Here is a 20,090-nt window from a genome sequence, read left to right on the forward strand (position 1 = left end):
TGGACTAGAGGCTTGACTTTAGGGTCTGGAAAGATGCTCAAAATCACTAATCATCAAGGAAATGCAAATCAAAACTGCAATAAGATAATCACCTCACATCTGTTAAAATGACTGTCAACAAAAAAACAAGCAAGAGGTAAGTGTTGGTGAGGATGTAGAGAAACGGGAGCCCTTGTGCACCGTGGGAATGTAAATTGGCACAACCACTATGGAAAACAAATGTGGAGGTCCTCAAAAGATCAAAAATAGAATTACTGTCTGATCTAGCAATCCTACATCTGGGTATATATCCAAAGGAAATGAAAATAATACCAAAGAGATATCTGCACTCCCATGATCATTGCAGTGCTATTGACAATAGTCAAAATATGGAAACAACCAAAGTACCCATCAATGGATGAATTGGACAAAGAAGATGTGCTATATGCATATGATGGAGTATTAGCCAGGAGAAAGAAGGAAATCTTGCTCTTTGAGACAACTTGGATGAAGCCTGAGGGCATTATGCTAAATTAAATAAGCCAGACAGAGAAAGACAATTACTGCATGGAATTACCTAAATACAAAGTTAAACTCATAGAAACAGAATAGACAAGTGATTGCCGGGGCTAGGGAGTGGGGGAAATAGGGAGAACTTGATAAAAAGGTACAAACTTCCAGCTATAAGATGAATAATGTCAGAGGATCTAATGTATAACATAGTGGATATACTTGATAACACTGTATTATATAATGGAAATATGATAAGAAAGTAGAAGTTAAATGTTCTCACCAAAAAAAAAAAAAAAAAAAAGATGGATGTGTCAATTAACTAGATGGAAGGAATCCTTTCACCATGTATATATGTATGAAATCATTATGATGCATATTTTAAATATCTTGCAATTTTGTTTGCCAATTATACCTCAATAAAACTGAATAAAAATACACAAAATAAAATATGAGTTATAAGTATTGTTAACTATTTTAAAAATTCAAGCAGAGGCATTTAAAAATATTTATTTTATTTATTAATTTTGTTATTTATTTATTATTTAAAATGGTATACTAAATGAATATTATTAATATCAACATTACACAATATGTTAATTAATATTTAAATCTTTTATTTTATTAAAATCAGAATAAACCGGGGCACCTGGGTGGCTCAGTCGGTTAAGTGGCTGACTTCGGCTCAGGTCATGATCTCACGGTCCGTGAGTTCGAGCCCCGCGTCAGGCTCTGTGCTGACAGCTCAGAGCCTGAAGCCTATTTCAGATTCTGTGTCTCCCTCTCTCTGACCCTCCCCTGTTCATGCTCTGTCTCTGTCTGTCTCAAAAATAAATAAACGTTAAAAAAAAATGAGAATAAACCAATTACATAGTAAGATAAGTAACATGTTTTTGAAAGATAATTATATAGTTGTGGTATAGATGAGATGATCATTTCTTGAGTTTTAACTAACTTGGAGAAAGGAGAAAGTGAAAAAATGAGCTATTCCATGGTGGTGAAGAGACTCTTATAAGAGTGGTCCAAGGCTGTCTATCTATGACATGTGATTCAGTCAGGCCTATACCTGTCCAGACTTCTTTGTGCCTGAGGTTGTGACTCCATCAATGTTATTCCGATTTTGCTTTTATTCTCTGTCCTTGAGAACTGCATGTCCAAGGATTTTGCTCAGCAATGAAGGTTGTACATTGTGCAATGGGGAGAGAACTACTTGGATACTCTGACGTTTGGGTTTTCCAGCCAAAGACATTGGACAGACATCATTAGGAGCAAATCAATGCAGCATTGAGACAGACATAGTCTCAGCACCATGCAGGAAGATGAAGAGAATGAATTTCCCAAACCTCCACTTTCATTAAAAGTAGATCAGCAGTCGAATCTAAACATTGCATTGCCACCTTTGCCTCTTGTAGGTTAGTCTTAGCCCAATATACTGTGAGCTTCCAGAATCTGAAAATGCTTCTCATAATTCTGCTCTTTCACTTTTTCTTGATTATAATACTTAGCTCAATGTTGAGCACGTAGCAAATCGAAAATATTCAAAGTTACAGCCATTGCCTCCTTTCTGAAATGTTTTCTTCTCTATTTCCCAATGTCTATGTATATATAGTATCAGCATTTTCCCAGCCATCAAGGATAGAAAATATAGTCATCTTCGATACCCAGCCCCCATCTGCCAATTCTGATTTTACAAGAAGTCTGGACTCAGTGAGGTAGAAACACGCAATGATTTTGTAGTTCCTCTAGTCACTTTTCACCAGTGTTCTGTTGAATTTCCCTTCTCTGTCCCTTAAAACATCTCTAGCTGATCACAGAGCTCTTGGTTACTTCCTGCAGCCCAGACTAAGATTCATTTTCAATTATTTAAAGTCCAGTCCAAGTAAAATCAAACCTTTGCTTTTGTTTCTGCTTCAAAGTGTGTCCCCCTCCCCCCATCTCACAGATTAAGCTTGACCCAGCTCTGTAGTGACCCAGAGTGGGAGGCCCATCCCCAGGCCAGTGGCCCCTCATTGTGGCTGCCCAGTGGGATCTTAGGATTTTGGTGACCCAGAGATTCTTGTGTGTCTCCTCTCTTTCTCTTTACCTGTGGAAACATTTACTGAGATTACCCTGCTTTTTTTTTCATCATTGTATGTTGAGTGTGTAGGGGACAAATAACTTGTTGTTTAATTTATAGCTCTCTAGATCAAAATGAATAACATCTAGACCTGATATAGAGAATATCACAAAATCCTGAACTTTGGGCCTAATCCCATGAATAAGTAAGAATTTTGGATTGTCTCTTTTGGAGACAGGGTAAGTACAAGGTACAGAAAGGAGGGAATGGTATTGCATGACCAAGAGGGCAGGTGGTGATAGATTGTAATCTTTTTTTTTTTTTTAATTTTTTGGGAGAGCCCAAGCAGGGTTGGGGCAGATAGAGGGGAACAGAGGATCTGAAACTAGCTTTGCACTGACAGGCTGACAGCAGTGAGCCTGATGTGGGGCTCGAACTCAAGAACTGTGAGATCTTGACCTGAGCTGAAGTCAACCGACTCAACCGACTGAGCCACCAAGGTGCCCCAATAGATTGTCTTCTTATTCAGGTATTTGTGGCTCCTCTCTAAGAACTACTATCCCTGCCCCATTGACCTCAGGCTTGCCCATGTCACTTACTTTGCTCAACAAAATGAGGGCAAAGTGGTATGTGCCCTGTCCTAGTAGAAACTTTAGGGGACTTTCTCTCCTCCTACAAGATCTATGATACCCAAAGTAGGGGTAGTTCCTTCAAACTGGACCCTAGAGCAAAGAGAACTCACTGCAGAACCCCAGCAGACCTGCAGCTGACATGTAATGGGAACCAGGAACAGGCTTTTTTGCCAAAAGCCACCAACACGTGGAAGCTGTTTGCTACCACAGCACAAACTGGCCTAGACTTGCTAGGCTTAAACTGTTTATTAAGTTCTTAAAGTGCTTCACATATCCTGTGTTTCCTCTCCTCATCAGCCTTGGCTTATTCAAGGCCACCTAGTTGAAGCTAGCTGGACTTTGCTTTTAATCTCGATTCTACCATTTTTTTTTTTATCTGTGTTACCTTGGGCAAGTTACTTGACCTCTCCACTCATCAGTTCATCTTAAAAATAAAGCAAATGATACCAGAATATTATGATTTGAGGATTTAATGTCTCAACCATGCCCGGTATAACTTGACAACACTTTTCTATCCAACTGTATTCCTCACTTGAGAAGAAAGTAGGATTCACCATTTATTATTATTTTTTGTTTGTTTTGGTTGTTGTTCTAGGAATTTCCTAGTAACATTGCTAGCCTCTATTCCCTGTATCAAAGATTTAAGAAATCTGAATACTACCCCTAGATATATCCTGTTCTAACTAGCAGGAGACTTATGTTATTTCCTCCTCACCTCTGAAGTCACTATATGCTTTATTTGTAATTTCATGATATACTAAAATTAGGGGGCTTTTGTATTCATGCTTTGCCTTCATCCCCACGTACTATACCCTAAGTTCTGAGCAGGAAATATATTTCACTCTTTATAGCTGTCAAAAACCTAGGACCCTGTCATGTATGACAGTTAATAGTATCAGTAAATATTTATTCTTCAGGAGTACCTGGGTGGCTTAGTTGGTTAAGCATCTGACTCTTGATCTCAGCTCAGGTCTTGATCTCAGGGTTATGAGTTCAAGCTCTGCATCAGGCTCCATGCTGGGCATGAAGCCTAACTTAAAAAAAAATTTTTTTTTACCTTCTATATAGATAAAAATGATGGAATTATTATTTTTTAAATGTTTCTTTATTTATGAGAGAGAAAGAGAGAGAGAGGGTACATGCATGTGGGCAGGGGAGGGGCAGAAAAAGAGAGGAAGAGAGAGAATCTCAAGCAGGTTCTATGCTGTCAGGCAGAGGTCTACACAGGACTTGATCCTAGGAACCATGAGATCATGGCCTGAGCCGAAATCAAGAGTCGGACGCTTAACCGACTCAGCCATCCAGGTGCCCCTGGAATTAATTTTAAGTCTACTAGAACACAGGTTTTTCTTTTCTTTTCTTTTCTTTTCTTTTCTTTTCTTTTCTTTTCTTTTCTTTTCTTTTCTTTTCTTTTCTTTTCTTTTTTCTTTTTTCTTTTTTTTAATGAATATGTGCCCTTCTCTATCAAAATAGGAGCTTTATGTCTCAATCTGCCAGAGATAGACCTTCTGGGAAGAGACCTGACCAGTTGCCCTCACACACTGTGCCATGTGCCTGTAGGAGGCATACAGAGCAAAAGCTCTCATATAAAATATTTTCTCAGGGTTAGAAAATATCATTTGGAAACTTAAAAGCTGGAGGCCTTGTTTTTAAAAAATAAATAAAAATTTTTGAATTGTACATTGTCTTTGTTTTTAGCAAAACTCAAGTTCCTAGCTGACTCGTGTTTGTTTGTTTTCTCTGGGAACCAAGTAGCTGTACTACACCCAAGTATGTATCATTTCGCGACAATGACTCAGAAAGCAGTGCAGATGTCATGGCTTACCTAGTCCCTAAAAAATGCCTACCATGCAGGAAATGAAATAAGGTTCCTGGACTCAGCAGAAATGGGGTGAGGATAAAGACGCTGCTTTGAATTTGTGGGCTTTCCCGGACTGCTTTGGAAACATCTCATGCAAATCCAAACAGTATCTGGGTCACAGATAGTTTTTGACCAGTAATTTCTGAATATACTTTTAGTCTCCTAGTACATGTGGAGGTCGTGGGCCTATTTGGATAATAATTTGAATAATGTAGATAGTTTGTACCTTCCTACTGATGAGGATCTTTTTCATAACCGTCCGCTATTCTAGGAATGATTTCCAAGGTTAAAACTTTTATTATGCTGAATAGCAAATGAAATGCAGTCATCTAGTGCTTTTACCAACAACTTAAATGGGCATGATCTATTGTTTCTGAATATATCTCTTTTTTTGTGCCTATATATATATATATATATATATATATACATAAAACCAGCTTTTTAACCAAGAAACAGCTTGCTAGAAACCTGAATTGTATCATTGTGTTTGACAAAGTATTTAGTCTGCAACTCTTACTACTTTAGAAGCCTGTCAGATGCTATTTAGAAACTTTCTCTTTCGTCTTGGTGATAATAAACCAAAAGTACCTAGAATTCTATGGGACATAGACTGTCAGGAAATGTTGAGTGCACCATTTTGGAGGGGAAGCGGAGACTTTTACAAGAAGACTTCAATATGCAAATGGAGAAAGATTTAAGAATACACAAATGAAAAAGATTTAAGAATGAGGAAGAATTTAAGAAGAATGGAGAAATCAAGATGCAAAGCAAATTCTTTCATACTCACTTTGACATCCTGGCTTTGTATACTTTTCTGAAAATGGGGTTGTTAAATTTCTGCCATGACAGAGAACTTTTTTGGGGGAAATCCCAAAGATGACCACAGCCTAAAATTGCACAGCTTAGAGGGGAGTTTCCAAAGGACTTGGCCTTCAGCCGAGCCCCAGGTCATTCTTTCAAAGTACCCCCCACAGTAAAACTAAATGCTTGCCCTTGTCTAGCATCAGCATTTATCCATAGAAAATAGGAGTTAGCACTAAGAATCCTCAGGCAAGGAGAAACGAACTGTGAAGTGAACTTGAATCACATTCAAGGACCTCAACTAACATACTGTTGAGGATTACCAGCCCTGACTGGATTTGTGTCTCAGTGTTATAGCTTGCTCAGTTTTGACTCCTACGAAAACCAGCACCAACAGACAACTAGATTGCTCGCCCTACAATGCAGTTTTGTCTCTTTCCCGACTTTGTGGGGAAGGCAAGTAACTATCTGTGGGCATCTTTTCTGTAAGCTATAGACATAAAGAAAGCAAAAAAGGAAAAGCTTTCAGACTGTACATCATTGCATTTTGACCTTCAGTGCTTAACTGACATTTCAGTTTCTACCATCCAAATAGAGTGTAGAAGTGTTTCATCCGGTAGCGACAAAGGGAAAATGGAGCAGGAATGAAGTTTGGAGTCTGACAGACTTGAGCGTAAACACTGCCTCTGATCTTGGGAAAATCATTGAAACATTCTGAGTCTCAGTTTCCTCACCATCAAAATAAAAATGGCTACTAATATTTTTTTTTCCTTTCAGTTGTTGTGAGAATTGAATGATCCAGATTAGAGAACTAGACTCTTATCTCTTAAAGACATGGAATCTGATGTATTCTTCTTGGTATTCCCAGTGCTTGGCCAGCAGTACACATTTAATAAGTATTTACTGAATGAATGAATAAATGACATATTGAAGCATTAGCAAGTACAGGCCTGGCTCAATAAATGTAAGTGCTCAATAAATGTTACTTTCCTCTGGGTAAAGTAGCAGTGGGATTACCTGCGAAGTTTAGCATTAACGTTAACAACTCCCTCCCTCCACACCAGAACTTGAATTTTGGCCTTGATGAGAGAGGATAAGGCAGAAAATATTGCCAAATGCAGCAAATACCATTTGTCTACTTTCAAAAAGAGTGCAATGGAGGGGATATGACAAATTATTTTGCTTGGGTGAGATAACATTTTTCTTCTTTTTTTAAAAAAAATTTTTTAATGTTTATTTCACACAAACACACACACACACACACACACACACACACACACACACACACAGAGTGTGAGCAGAGGAGGGGTGGAGAGAGAGGGAGACACAGAATTTGAAGCAGGCTCCACACTCTGAACTGTCAGCACAGAGCCCGATGTGGTGCTCAAACTCACGAACTGCAAGATCATGACCTGAGCTGAGGTCAGAGGCTTAACCGACTGAGCCACCCAGGTGCCCCGATATATCATTTTTCTTTGCTGAGTTCTGTAGTTTAGCCATGGAGATACAATTGAATTCTTTTGGTAATTATTTATTCCTTTACACAAATGCCGAATCTTTTAGAGAATTTGATCAAGGTAAGCACACCTCAAAACATTCTTCTGAATTAGACTGTTCATTTGTTTCATTTTTCAAGTGAAATGTCTGAGCAGATTATTAAACTTGAGTCACATATGTGTCTTTCAATAATCTAGCAATGTATGGAGCGTCTAGGTGGCTCAGTCAGTTTAGCACCAACTTCCGCTCAGGTCATGATCTGGCAGTTTGCGATTTGGAGCTGGGTCAGGCTCTGTGCTGACAGCTCGGAGCCCGGAGCCTGGAGCCTGCGCTAGATTCTGGGTCTCCCTCTCTCTCTCTACTCCCCCTACTTGTGCTCACTGTCTCTCAAAAATAAAATAAACATTAATCATTGAAAAAATAAAAAAATCTAGCAACTTATAAAATTTAAATAAATGTTGAGATGATCATTTCCAACATATGGTTATCGCATTAATTATATCATACATAACAGGTTTAATTTTTTGTTGCATCTCAGAGGATATTGCTATTATAATTGAAGCCATGTAATTTTTTTTTTTGGCCAACAGAAACACTGACATAACGATACCATTTCTGATGTACATAAGAATTACTTTAAATATTTGTTTATAAGTGGGGCGCCTGGGTGGCTCAGTTGGTTGAGTGTCAGACTTTAGCTCAGGTCATGATCTCACGGTTTGTGAGTTTGAGCCCTGTGTCAGGCTCTGTGCTGACAGCTCAAAGCCTGGATCCTGCTTCGGATTCTTTGTCTCCCTCTCTCTCTGCCCCTCCCCAGGTCACACTCTCTGTCAAAAATAAACATTTAAAAAACAATTTAAAAAATAAAAATAAATATTTGTTTTTAAGTTATCATAAGAATAAGAGTATAAGGAGGGCACTTGTGATGAGCATCGAGTGTTGTATGAAGTGTTGAATTACTAAATCCTACACCTAAAACTGGTATTGCACTGTATGTTAACTAATTGGAATTTTTTTTTTCAACGTTTATTTTTATTTTTGGGACAGAGAGAGACAGAGCATGAACGGGGGAGGGGCAGAGAGAGAGGGAGACACAGAATCAGAAACAGGCTCCAGGCTCTGAGCCATCAGCCCAGAGCCTGACACGGGGCTCGAACTCACGGACCGCAAGATTGTGACCTGGCTGAAGTCGGACGCTTAACCGACTGTGCCACCCAGGCGCCCCAACTAATTGGAATTTAAATAAAAACTTGGGAAAGAAAATAAATGCAATAAATAAATAATATCCTATTTTCTAAGGTAAAAGGAAAAAAAGAATAAGAGTATAAAATGTATCATATAAACGACATAGGGAAAATGAATGAATGAATGAAGTTCTATTTAAGTAGGGGTTTCTTTTCGAATAATCAGCACAAGAAACTTCATTTTCCTGAAGTTACTCTTTCATCCTTGAAGACACACCTTGCGTTAGCAAACACAGGGCTTGCTTTTTAGCAAGGCAAGACATCATTGGAGTAATCATAAATCTTCATACATGATGGAAATTTTGAGTTAATTGGCATTACAAATTCTTGGTGTGATAACTCAGGGCTGGCATTGATTAGTATGACTTTTTCAAGACAGACAGGAAAGGACTATAAGAATGAATTGTATATCCAAGATATATGCTCTTGTGCTCTGACTACAAAATTCAAATGTTACTAATTCACAGAAAGCGCCTAAGTGAAGCTAAATGAAAGATGGCGATGGATGCATTGGGGTAGAAAAAACAACATACGAGACTACTAAACCTTAACATCAGGATGAAAACATGGATTCTTTGAGGGGCGGGGGAGAGTGGTAAAGAACTAATATAGTTTTCCAAGTCATAGCAACTGAGAAGTTTGGGCTAGCTTTTATTATAAATAGTAAAATAGCAGATTGTCAGTTTGTTTTCTTTAAGGCTCAGGAGCTTAGCTTTTAAATTAAGAATCTGGAAAAATGAACCAGGAAGTGGGCACATATTCTGATCCATGAGGGGGAGTTTGGTGGCTTCATTTAGCCTTAGTGGTTATACTCTGCTTTAAACTAAAATTCATAGAACGTTCCTACTGTACTACAACATAGAGACATTCTATAGTTGTCACTGGTGTCATACTTTCACATCTTCCCCTTTGGAGTATGGCATATAAAAATACATTATCATGGATTATAGTAGATAATATCGATAAAATAGCATTGATGAAGTTTGAAATTTTAGCCACCATAGATATTGAATGAGAACTCTGTAATTCATGTAACAGCCCTGTACTAAGTGGCCAACAAATAACTCAATGGGCCAAAGCTCAGATCCTCCAAAGATGTGGAATTAATTCCACTACTCTATGCCTTGTATTTGAAGATAGTAGGATCTTTCCCTTTGTGCATGTTTATGCACATGAATATCAAACTGTTGCCTTCTCCCATTGATGATTACATCGATGTGATTTCCTATTTTTTAGGAAGAGATTTTATCTCAATTCCTGAGACATTCTCCAGTTTCCTGTTGGGAATGGAAGCCCATCCAACGCAAGCCTGTTCCCCTAGGGCAATGGTAACCTGCTTAGCCTCTGCCAACCACTTACTGTCAGGGGCTAAGATGTGTCTTTGTTTACCATTTCCCACAAAAGCCCTGCTCAATGATTTCCACCCAAAGTGGTACCTCAAATTATACTATTGTAGTGGATACTCTCATGCTCTGTCCAGATCCTCTCTTTTGGGTTGACATTCCTGCTATGTAGGTTGTCCTCAATACTGTAGTGAGATCTGATTATTCCTTAACACCAAATCCCACTGTAGGGTGGTGGTTCTCAGAGTTTTGGTGTTCAGAGACACACTGGATTTTAGAATATTTGATCACTCAGAGAGACTCCTTTGCATCTGTAACGAAGATAATCAGTAGCCTGTCTGTCATATCACTAAGTGCATAGAACTGCCACTTGCCCTTTCAGGACTCTTAAATATTTCCAAGGCAAAGTCCTTGCATGTTCTAGAAAACATTCAACTTGCAGAGATTCCACGTTGCTGTCATACAATACTTTTTAACTCTACCTAATGCTTACCTAGAACTCTGCACTGCAATATATAACCTACTCAGCTCAATATTGCTTCTGAAAGTGTGATAAAATCAACATTATCTGCTGTAGCAAAAATAAAAATTATCTGCTGATCTAAATTTGGTAGCACACTATCAAAGGATGCTGCACTATGCTTGTTGAGAACTACTTCTAAAACTCAGCTTTATTAGTAATTGCAGTGTGTGGATGCTGTGTATCGTCTGTGGCTCTATTCAGTAACTCCTCAGTCCTTCCACAGCAAGCTGCCTGAACTTGAACCTAAACCAATATTTTACTTATTTTGTTTTCTTAAAATTTTTTAACGTTGATTTATCTTTGAGAGAGAGAGAAAGAGAGACAGCATGAGTGGGGGGCTGGGGCAAAGAGAGAGGAAGATGCAGAATCTGAAGCGGGCTCCAGGCTCTGAGCTGTCAGCACAGAGCATGACATGGGGCTCCATCTCGTGAACCACGAGATCATGACCTGAGCTGAAATCAGACACGTAACCAACTGAGCCACCCATGTGCCCCTTTTTTCCTTTTTAAAAAAAAAAATTAATTTTTATTTATTTTTGAGAGATATTTTATTTTTTAAACAATGTTCTTAAGTTTATTTATTTATTTTTGAGTGGGGATGGAGGGGCAGACAAAAGGGATAGAGAGAGAATCACAAGCAGGCTCTGCCCTGTCAGCACAGAGCCTGATGTGGGGTTCAGACTCACAAAATGTGCGGGGCTCAGACTCACAAATTGTGAGATCATGACCTGAGCTGAAATGGAGAGTCAGATGCTTAACTGACTGAACAACTCAGGCACCCCTAAACCACCATTTTAAAGCAGGGTCATGTTGTCCAAAGTATGCCAACCAAAATGGGCAGACTTTTATGGAATGGTACCTGAACATGACTTATGTTTGGTCCTATTGGGCCTAACTCGGCCAATAACATTTTCCTTTGGACATTTACATCATCAAGACTCATGAATCAGTTGCCTCCAGGCCATGTACTTCATTGTTTTTTCAAAGTGTACTGAGAAACACTCATGTCAGAATCATCCGGAATCCATGACAAATGTCCATCCTTGAGTTCTACCTCAGACCTACTATATCAGAATTTTGGGATGTCATGCTCAGGAAGATAGACTTTTAATAAGCTTCCCATGTAGTCTTTTGTTTGTTTGTTTGTTTAAAGTTCTTATTTAACTTCCAGTTAGTTAGCATACAGTGTAACACCAGGTTCAGGTGCACAATATCGTGATTCAACACATTCATCGCAAGTGCATTCCTTAACCCCCATCACGACTTCACCTATTCCCACGTAGTCTTTAATGCACCCTGACACTTAAGAACCACAGAGTTGTCAAATGGGCATATAGAAGCCAAAGCATGATTGCTTAATGGGGAAGGAAAGAGGCTGGACTAGTCTTTCCATGATTTCTCTTCTCTTTTGCCTCCTAGGACTTCTCACCCTAATGCCTGGTTCCTTCTTTGCCTTAAGCTCCTTACCTACCTCTACCCATCTGCTCCATGTGCCAACCAAACTACCCCAGTCTCCTCTAATCAAATCCCATCATCAGACATTGTTCTCTTCTGGACATCAAGATGGACAATGATTCAACCAATTTACACGAGCTCAAGTGAAGTAATGATGGACCCTTCATTTTGCCAGGGTCATTTTTGTGAGTGCCCCTTTTCTTTCCTCCCTCCATCCTCCCTCCTACCCTCCCCCCATCCTTCTTTCCCTTCTCTCCTTCTTCCCCTCCTTCTTTTCTCCCTCCATCCCTCCCTCTCTCCTTTCCTTCCTTCCCTCCCCTCGTCAAGTAGGATGAGGACTTTCTAAGGAGAAGGACACCACATGGCATGCCAGGCCTTCTGCAATGTCAGCCACCAGCTATCTCCCCTCTGCTACTTTTACTTTACTTTTTGAATTCTCTTCTTTTCTCTTCTTCAGAACTCAGTGTTTCTCTAAAAGCCCTATATTTTTTCACAATGACACTCTTGGAAGCAATAGTGAGAGTTCAAACAGGGAGCAAGCAGGAAGTGATGGGGTTGGGGATTGGACTTTGTCCCCTAATGTTATCTTTCCTTATATATTGTTCCTATTTATCTAACTATGTTGGTGACATGTAATTCCTCCTCTCCAGTCAGGACACTGTGTAGTGTCATATTCAGGGAAACTCCAGTCCAACTACAAGTTCTAGAAGAATAATGAAGATATTTACCATAAGAAGTAACACAGGAGTTTCACAACACGTATCACACAGAAAGCATCTGAAAACATCGTTAGGTTTCTCTGTTTCTCCCTAAAATCCCCTGCTAACGGTGTCTTCGCTTCCCCTCTCCCCCACTATTTCACTGTCGTAGCTTCATGCCTTCTTCCACACTGTATCCTCATATATCACACTCTCCAAGTGGGCCTGCCTTGCCTGACTCCTCGTAAAGAGATATCTGGTCCTTGGCTCTGACTTTTCCCTGTGAGAATCTGCATAACCTTCCTCCCCCTTAAAGCCTGCTGAATAACATTCCCACTCCTCACGTACAACTAGACGACCCATCGAATCATTCATAGAGTACGGTGCCACAGCAATCTGTGGGGCAAAAATAACCATGTCCCTCTGCAGACCCAATCGTCCTGAACTCTCCCTCTTTGAAGGAACATGAACCATAAGCAACAAGAAGAGAGAAAGGCAGGAGAGAGAAAAGGACAGAGTTCAAGTTGTACTAGTTCTCTCGGGAGAGTGAAAAACGACCTTTTCTTTTTCATAAAAAGTACCCACCTCTATCTTCCTTTTGCTCAGAACACATCACGCAGATAGTAGGCACTCACTTCATACCGGTTATTGAATATCATTCTGCAAAAGAGACGAAATGAAGAGATTTACAACTAGACTCAAAGTGATTTTATGTAAATTTTTGAAGTCTTGTGAATTCTCTTAAAACTTATCCCCAATCAAACGTAATTACAGATAAGCACTTGAAAATGAAAAAATAAGCAAGTCTGGGACGATCCACCACTTTGTATCACTTGCACTACTCCTACTGTCTACTTCTGAGTTGACTGCACTAATAAAAATCTAACATCTATCCAAGATCAAAATCAAGGGACAGGGAAAAGCAATAACATTTACTGAGCAAACATGCTAAGGCCGGCTGCTATCCACATGTATCACTTCATTTATCTTTGTAGTAACTCTCAAAAGGATGTGTTGTTATCCTTATTTTCTGAATGGGGAAACTGAGGCTCCGAGCCGTAAAGTAACTTGCTCAAGGTCACATGAATAAAAACTGTAAAGCCAGGATTTGCACTCAGTTCTGTCAGGCTCCCAAGTCTATAATCTTTATCCACTATAACATGCTGCCTTTTGATGCTGGATTTTATTCTACTTTGGGGAGTTGTCTTGGACTTACTCTAGCTATTTTGTAGATGATGAAGAGTCATTTCTGTCTAGTTAAGCTTTAAACACCAAAGAACAAAGTACATCATATTTCTACATATGAAAAGCCATTTGGAGTGTAGCAGAGAGGATTGTCGTTTTGAAGCACGCTCACACATAGTAATTGCTGACCCAGTACAAGAATCTAACACAAATTGCCAGAGTCTTATTTATTATATTGTACTGGAGCCAGAAAACCTAGAAATACAGTTCGGTATTGGCTTTCCAACTCCTGAGCTGAAAGGGAGCCAGGTAGAGCAAGCTGCCTTTCTCATTGTCTTTTTTCCAGAGGCGCCAAGCTAAGGCATCAATCACATTTGCCCCTATATTCCAACTTGAGTAGTAAAGTGTGAGAGTGTGATTCAGACCCTCTTGTTTAATGTCTTCTATTTTATTCTACTACCTCATTCTTTTTTTTTTCCTTTTTGTTCCACTTTTAGCTCAAGTTTCTGGGCATGTAAAAATAAAATGTAAAATGTGAAAGGTACATGCTTTAGTGATTTACAGAGGTGGATTCCAGCTTCCTTTTAAGGCCAGAACTATGGATTTTGCTTTTATTTTATTGTTTCTTATCTATCCAACTGGGCTATAAGTTTCCTTTAGGACAGGATCCAGCTCTCATTCATCTTGGTAGTCTCCTCTCTCTCCCCATGTGGCTTATCCCAACTGTCTTGTACAGTGGAGGCCTACGATGAATGCTTATTGAAATATGTGTATGAATAAATGTAGATGATAGAGGCATAGAGTTCTATTTTTGTGCCATGCCAAAAATGGTGGTCTCAGTATCTCAGTGGTTGAAAAACTTTTGTTGCAGTCTCAATGAGTTAGAAATATTCTGCTCAAAATTGGCAAAGTTCCCTGTGTCATTTAGGATGCTTTTAGCTGCAAGTAACAGAATAACCAACTAAAAGTGGCTTCAAAAAAGTAAAATTAGAGGAGATACGACAGCATGTCTGGAGGGAGGTGTGGTACACAAACAATACCATCAAGGACCCAGGCTCTTTATAGCCTTTGTTCCTGCTTCCTGAGTGTTTCATGGTCGCCAGATGGATGCTTCACATCCAAACATCTTGTCTTCCCAGAACTTCCTTTGAAGGTAGGGAAGAAGAGGCAGAGCAGGATTTCTCCACTATTTTTCTTCTTCTGTGAGGGAAGAAATTTTTCAAAGAGGTTCTTCAGCACATTCCCCTTTCCCTGTCATTGGCCAGCAAGGGTCATATGCTTAATCCCCAGACCACTGGCACCTGGTGAAGATGATCACCATGCTTTATGATTGACTTAGACCATTCATGGTCTATCCACCTGGAATCGAGGAGGGTTATACCTTTTCTAAGGTATAGCTAAGTTAGATGCCTGCTATCTCATACTTGAACAACATCGAGATTCTAGACAAAAGGGAGAAATGAGGAATAGGTGTTAGGAAAACAGCAACATCTACTACCTACCATATGAAATAATTTGTCACAAGCAGTTTTTTCCAGAGATATGGGTGGAATGCTTAAACCCCAAACAGAGGCAGAGGCCTTATACTTATTTATTGTGTATCTATTACACGCGTTATTTAATTTAATCCTCACACCATCAACCTAGGAGGTAGGCTCACCAATTTACAAATAAAGATAGTAAGGCTCAACATGGTTAAAAAACGTCTGTCCAAATTTGCACACAAGCCAGAGACAACCTTTAGATTCAAATCTACAAATGTTCAACTCTAAAATCCTTCTATTCTCCATGTTTTAGGGTATACTGGTTAACCTGACTGGGCTACACAGTGCCCAGATATTTAGTCAAACATGATTGTGAGTGTCTCTGTGAGAGTGTTTTTAGATGAGATTAGCATTTAAATTGGCAGACAGAGTAAAGCAGATTGCTCTCCATAATGCGGGTAGGTCTCATCCAATCAGTCAAAGACCTAAATAAAACAATAAGGCTGATGCTCCCTTGAGTAAGAGAATTCTTACTGGCTAATGGCCTTCAAACTAAAACATTATTTTTTTCTTGCCTTTACATTGGAACTGAGACAGTGACTCTTCCTAGGTCTTAAGACTGTCAGGCTTAGAGACGGAACTATCCCAGTGGCTCTCTTGGGTCTCCAGGTTACTCTGGAGATTCACTCTGTAGATCTTGGAACTTCTATCTTCCATAAATTGCATGAGCCAATTCCTTGTAATAAACTACACACACACACACACACACACACACACACACACACACACACTTATATAAATAAAATGTAAGTAAATACAAGTAAAAATAAATAAGTAGATATACACACACATATCCTATTGGTTCTGTTTCTCTGGAGAACCCTAACTAATATATGGTGAGAACCTCTTTTCAGTTTGGGATATTTTTAGTCTTAAGGGAATCCCTAACCAGCTCTTGAAGTTCTGTGACCCAGAAAAGAAAATAACCCAGCCTAAGTTAAGTGTGAAGAAAGCTTAATTGAAAGGCTTTTCGAATCTTAGTTGAGAGATGGAAAGAGAATATACATTGCAAATTTTTGACACACTCATATTCTCGAATGCTACATCCTGTGCAGACCCAGAGAGTTTTGACTCCAGAACAGCCCTTCTTAACCACTATGGTTAGACAGGCTGGTAGGTTTTGATCAATTATGAACCACTGTATAAATTATTTGTTACTCATAAGAGTTAAAGATTGAAGTTTGACAATTCTCTTTTAAATTTATAAATTAGAAGAACAAATCCTCACTTTTACTCACTTGCGTCTTAATATAAAGCAAAGCTTTAGGTGGGGGAAGAAGGAGTACAAATCCAGCTAGCATGCCAGAAATTTCACATAACCTGCAACCTGGCTCATCAGAATTTGCCATGGTAGTGTCTGCCACAGAGGAACCCTTTGCAACCTGGGTGTTTGACAGGAAAATATTGAGAACCTTTACTTGTCCTAAATGTTTCCATGGCACCATAGTTTTGGAAAGAACTTCTTCTCAGATGGTAGCTGTCATTTCTGGAGGCTAGGCTAGGATACCTTTCAGTACTTCTTTCTTGAAATGAGTTGACCTGGGAAATGGCTCTGTCTTAAGTCTACTATGAATCTGGGATGGCCTTTCCGGTGTTCATTCCCTCTTCTCCTCACAGCAGCCCACATTTTCATCAGAAAACACTCGACTCCTATTCTCAGCCCACGGTCTGAATGGGATGGAATCTGCTCCTAAATCCAGGGGGTGACTCACATGATTGGTCAAAGCTTCTTAAGGCCTTCCATTCTTTTGCTTTTACTTATATCTTTGACAAGTTTAGACAGATGAGATTATAATGCAATCATTTTAACCATTAATTTGTTAAATGTAAATTATTTTAAAATATCAAAATTGGCAGAAACAATGCTTTAGCATATTTTATTCAAATTGTAATATAACGGGAGAGGCCTACACATCTCTTGCTGTTATAGAGCCCTGGTCCAGACGATTGAGTCCAGACCATTGGCCTCTTCAGATGCTGGTTCTTCACCACCCAAAGTTTTCTACTGAGGCAACTGAGCCCCATGGGGGAGAAGAGGATAGCTTGGAATCTTTACTGCTTCCTGTGGCCCCACTGTGCTGTGTCTGCCCAATTTTCGATCTCTGTCTCTTTCTCAATTAAGCAGAAACCAAGTCTTTTTTTTTTTTTTTAACTTTAGACCACAGTCTAAAGGTTTGGCTCTAATAGGGGTCTGAAAAGACTTCTCTTTAAATCATTCTTTCCCCTTAAAAATCACTCTTTCCTTAAAACATTGATTCTGTAAAACCCGTAATAGCATTAATCTATCTTACTGCTCCAAATTCTATTTAAAGGAAAATTTGATACGGTATACCTTTGGAAGGAGAATAGAAAATGATAAGTTAAAAAAAAAAAAAGAGGAAGACAGCATTTCATATACAAAAGAAAGTGAGTTAAGTTGGATGTTACTTGTTAATCCAGTTTTAGAATGTAAGAAAATTTTTAAGTTTTTAAAAATGTTTACTTAATCTTGAGACACAGATAGAGAGAGAGAGAGAGAGAGAGAGAGAGAGAGAGAGAGAATGACCAGGGGAAGGGCAGTGCGAGAGAAGGAGGGACACAGAATCCAAAGCAGTCTCCAGGCTCTGAGCTGTCAGCACAGAGCCCCATGCCGGGTTCAGACTCAGGAGCCGTGAGATAGTGACCTGAGTGGAAGTTGGATGCTTAACCGACTGAGCCACCTAGACACCCAAGAGAATTCTTTAACGTATGGATTCCTAACTCCTCATATTCCCTGTAAGATTCATTCTTAAAATCGAGAACACAGATCTTTGAATTTGGAAAGAGCTTTTACTCACAATGTCCTATGATGTGGTTGCTTTCTCAAGCACAAAGCATGTAAAGAAATCCTGGTTTTCTCAAAAGCCTGTGTGCTGGGGATGTTTTTTACCATGTAAAGGACACCTGACTGTATTTTTTTCTAGCGAAAGTTTTCAGAGGCAAAAGAATAATGCCCTGACAGAGTAGACAGTTGGTCCATGTTTAGTCAACATTGAGGAAGGAGAAGGAGAAGGAGATGGAGAAGAAGAGGAGAATGAGAAGGAGGTGGGAGAGGAGGAGGAAGAGGGAGAGGAAAAGGGGGAGGGGGGAGGGGAAAGAAAGGGGGTGGGGGAAGGAGGAGAAGAAGTCAGTGGCAATGTGATGCTTTATCTTTGACTCTGGACACTGTGGGAGGTATCTGGATAGGTTTTCCGGATTAATGACATTTTCACTGGCGGCTATGATCTAAAATTATTTACCATCCACATCCTATGATTCAGCACTCGGGAACATTATCACACCTACAGAGAAAAGACTCCATGGGTCTGAACCAAAAATAGAGAATTGTACACTCCCATAGAGGTTAAGCCAAAACAACACTATAACATGAAAAACAAAACAATCCCCTTAATCCAAGATATGGAAAATATCTGCTCTTTAAATTAAACAAATTATAGGAATTTTTAAACAAGATGAATTAGATTTACAAGAATGACTCGCTGCTGATTTGGGAGGATTCTTGCATTCTGTAGCATCACACGTTATGGTATTATAATGATCAAATCTGTAGGTTCATTATACTATAATAATATGAAATAGATATTCCTATTCCAAGTGGTATTTTTTAAAATCACAGATAGCATAAATATCCATATACACGATGCAGCTGAAATCAGTGGTAAATTAATTTTTCTTCCCAGGTATGGTAATTGATGTTAAATGTGTTAGGTATGTTCCTGAGGGACTACAATTAAGAACAAGGAAAAATGCTACTTAATAAAGTTGGGATCAGGCACGTAAAAAAAATTCTTATGCTCAAAACTGCTAGAGAGCTGACCTGTTTATAGGAAATAGTTGTGCTAGAATTAGAAGTGGAAATAAGGAGATGATAATGAAATACAGTTTAACCAGCAAAGGGTGGTGAACATATGTATCTCTCTACACCATACAAATATGCTGCCAGTTTAGATATACAGTTGTGGTTCCTTTTGTCAGGCTATTCTATTTCCTGTTAGAAAGGCTAATTTTAAAATACCATTCTCAGAAAAAAGAAGATAGATCAAGACTTTCATTAAATGCTTAAATCATTTTCTCAAGTTTCCCTCGTGTTTGAAATAATGAGATGATGTCCACATAAGTCATCTATTTACTCATAGCTTATAGCAAACAAGGGTTTAGTCTTGATTGCTTACTAATGGTCAAGCATCCGCCTCTGGAAGTCACCAGAAGGTGTTGTTTTAGGTGAAAGGTCAAAATCTAAGTAGAGATGACCTATCCCTCTGGTACCTTCTTCCCTGTGATGGTTACATTCCAGCCATATTTATCTAGACGGGGCAGGGGAAGACTTGAAGTGGCTTTCTTTCTTCTTCCCCATGTAATGCAAAGAGTTTGCTCATTAGCAACAACGATCATGCCTAAACATTGCTACTTCGTTTAGTTATTCAATTGTAATTGTGAGAAATAGGTAATTTATACCAAGGAGGGTAGACATATCTTAATCTATTATAGTATGCATTTTTAATTTATTGGCTTAAATATAAAGTCTACATTGGGCGGGGGGCGGGGCGCTGGCTGGCTCAGTCAGTAGAGCATGCAACTCTTGATCTAAGGGTTGTGAGTTCGAGCTCCACGTGGGTGTAGAACCAACCTAAAAAATAAAAGTCTACTTTTGGTGGCATTTAAAAGGAGCTTATAACCAAAGTTCATCATTCCTTTACCATGCTACGCTCCTCACACTACCATGCCTTTGGCATTGCCCCCTCTTT

The 20,090-nt window shown here is 39.2% G+C and overlaps 1 long non-coding RNA gene across 1 annotated transcript in view; it reads right to left on the reverse strand.

Annotated features, from left to right (window-relative positions):
- LOC123379139 overlaps positions 1–20,090 on the reverse strand; it is a 35,595-nt gene that overhangs the window by 6,087 nt on the left and 9,418 nt on the right. Inside the window, exon 2 of the long non-coding RNA XR_006583178.1 lies at positions 13,184–13,258. This is a non-coding gene — a long non-coding RNA (uncharacterized LOC123379139). The remainder of the gene's footprint in view (positions 1–13,183; positions 13,259–20,090) is intronic.

Source organism: Felis catus, chromosome C1 (genome assembly GCF_018350175.1).
Source record: "Felis catus isolate Fca126 chromosome C1, F.catus_Fca126_mat1.0, whole genome shotgun sequence".
Lineage (NCBI taxonomy): Eukaryota > Metazoa > Chordata > Mammalia > Carnivora > Felidae > Felis > Felis catus.